The sequence below is a fragment of the Carassius carassius genome, chromosome 16 (genome assembly GCF_963082965.1).
Source record: "Carassius carassius chromosome 16, fCarCar2.1, whole genome shotgun sequence".
Lineage (NCBI taxonomy): Eukaryota > Metazoa > Chordata > Actinopteri > Cypriniformes > Cyprinidae > Carassius > Carassius carassius.
This window is the reverse complement of record NC_081770.1, coordinates 8,886,402-8,889,164: the sequence shown is the minus strand read 5'-3', so window position 1 is coordinate 8,889,164 and position 2,763 is coordinate 8,886,402.

Genomic DNA, 2,763 nt, shown 5'->3' with positions numbered 1-2,763 from the left:
CAATTGAAAGAAGAAAAAAAAACTTTGCCACCATAATTGTGGTGAGTATTTGGTTCAGTTGACGTCTTGAGCCTTTAAGCAGTGTTTAAAAAGTTGCTTTTAAACAATTGAATTATTGTTTTGCAGCAAACATTTATCCAATGCGGATGCAACAGTTGATCTAGCAGATGTCTTATGCTTATGATGACTGTATGATCTTGATAAAATTTCGTGGCTTAGTTGTTAGAGAGAACTGCCGTCTATTCACTGCTCTTTCTGTGCACTTTAGATGAGTAAAAGACAGAATACGAATTCTGAGCACGAGTCACCTTACTTAACTGTATGTTACTTTCACAAAAATGAGAGAGAACTCATTATGCAAATGCCACCATAATAACGCTTCAATATTAAGAAAAAAAATGTTTTGGGATTAGGCATTTAGCCATGAACATTTATCATATGATCCTCAACAGTGGTGAAAATTATTATTCATATTGCAGTGCATTATGGGAGTAATTCATGTATTGCAACATTAAGCATTTTGTTGATTGTCACCATTGTAGAGATTCATACACTGTCAGAAATAGGGGTACAGAAGGAGTCCATTTCTGTCCCCCAAGGTACAATCCACGCTAACGTACCCCATAAGGCTTATTATTGGACCTCACGGTACATGTATGTACCTTTTTGAGGGTCAAAAGGTACATATTTGTTCCCAAACATTAAAAGGTACATATATGTAACGTTTCTTTTAAAGGTTAAGGTTAGGGCTGGGCGATATATCAAACGCTATGATCATGCTCATCTAATCAGTAAAGCTGTTTCTGTGATCACCGCTAAAATCTCCATCACCTGCTTATAATTGGAGTGGCATTTAATAGACAGAGCCATAGATCGCTGACAAGCCACGCCATATCGCGTTCATTATCGCAGATGAATCGCCTTCGATAATGAACGCGATATGGCGTGGCTTGTCAGCGATCTACGCTCTGTCTATCAGAGGTGGGACTTTCAAGTCACAAGCAAGTCTTCAAGTCATATTCAAGTCCTCAAAGGGTTAAAGCTAAAGAGATATTTAAGTGACTAATTAAATGATGATTGTACATTAGTGATGAACATCTGCTGTTAACAATCAACATCACTGAAGTAAAGTGAAACACAAGAACTACAACTGAATTTAGCCACAGCCTTCAAATGAAAAAAAAAGTAAAAGAAAAAAACACTATGCCACCATAATTGTGGTCAAGGTTTGCTTTAAGTAGTGTCTTGACCCTTTTACTAATTCAAACCAATTTGATTCAAAACAATTGCAATATTGTTTTCGCAACAAACATGTATGCATTGCTGAGTCGAACCTTGCAGTAACAGATGACCTTATGCTTTTTCTGCTTATAACTCATGATGACTGAACATCATGAAATTTTGTTTATCTTTGGATAGTACACTGACACTCAGCTATTACTGAACTGAAGTAAAAAAAAAATCACAATGCTTCAATGTTGAAAGACACAAAAGGAGATGATCAGTTCAGGTTTTTAGACAAACACACTTCACACGATCCTCAACAGTGGTGACAATTTTTCATACTGCAGTGCATGACGGGAGTTTTTACTAAGGTTTTACCCAGCATGCAACATTTTGTTGATTGTCACCACTGTTGAGAGTCATATGCTGGTTCTTGATGTCTGTGTGTGTCTACAGAGTATAGTTTTTCAAATTTTGTATGCTCTTAGTAGATTTAAAATTCACTTAATTTCTTTCCCATAGTGCAGTTTTACTGGGTTGATTATGCCAAACTTAAATAGAGCTAATGTTAATTTGATTGTAATCTGACCAGCTATCACATACAGATTAATGTCTTCTCTCTGCTTTACAGCACCTCATGCAATGCTACATAAAGAGATCTAACATGACAGTCAACGGTCAAGAGCCCCACTAAAGCAAACACTGATCTCCATTATGGTTGCATCACTTTAACCAATAAAACATCAACATCTGATCCTCTGTAATTCTCAAGAACAGCAGGTGTTCATCATTAATGCACAATCATCACTTAATCACTTAATTATCTCATTAACTTTAACCCTTTGAGGACTTGGGATATGACTTGACTTGCTTGTGACTTGAAAGTCCCAACTCTGGTAAAAGCTAAATGTCAGTCAACAATCCAAAGAAGACTATCTCATGATGTCCAAGTCAACATGAGTTATAAGCAGAAAAAGCATAAGGTCATCTGTTACTGCAAGGTTCGACTCAGCAATGCATACATGTTTGTTGCGAAAACAATATTGAAATTGTTTTGAATCAAATTGCTTTGAATTAGTAAAAGGGTCAAGACACTACCTAAAGCAAACCCTGACCACAATTATGGTGGCATAGTGTTTTTTTTTTTTTTTTCAGTTGAAGGCTGTGGCTAAATTCAGTTGTAGTTCTTGTGTTTCGCTTCACTTCAGTGATGTTGATTGTTAACAGCAGAAGTTCATCACTAATGTACAATCATCATTTAATTAGTCACTTAATTATCTTATTAACTTTAACCCTTTGAGGACTTGGATATGACTTGAAGACTTGCTTGTGACTTGAAAGTCCCACCTCTGCTGTATATTAAATTCTACTCCAATTATGTGATGGAGATTTTAGCGGTGATCACGGAAGCAGCTTTACTGATTAGATGCGCATGATCATATCGTTCGATATATGGCCCAGCCCTAGTTAATGTACAATTTGTAGAGCCAGTCCTGATTGGCGGCTTGAATCTCAATTTAAAAGAACGTCCTGTTTCTT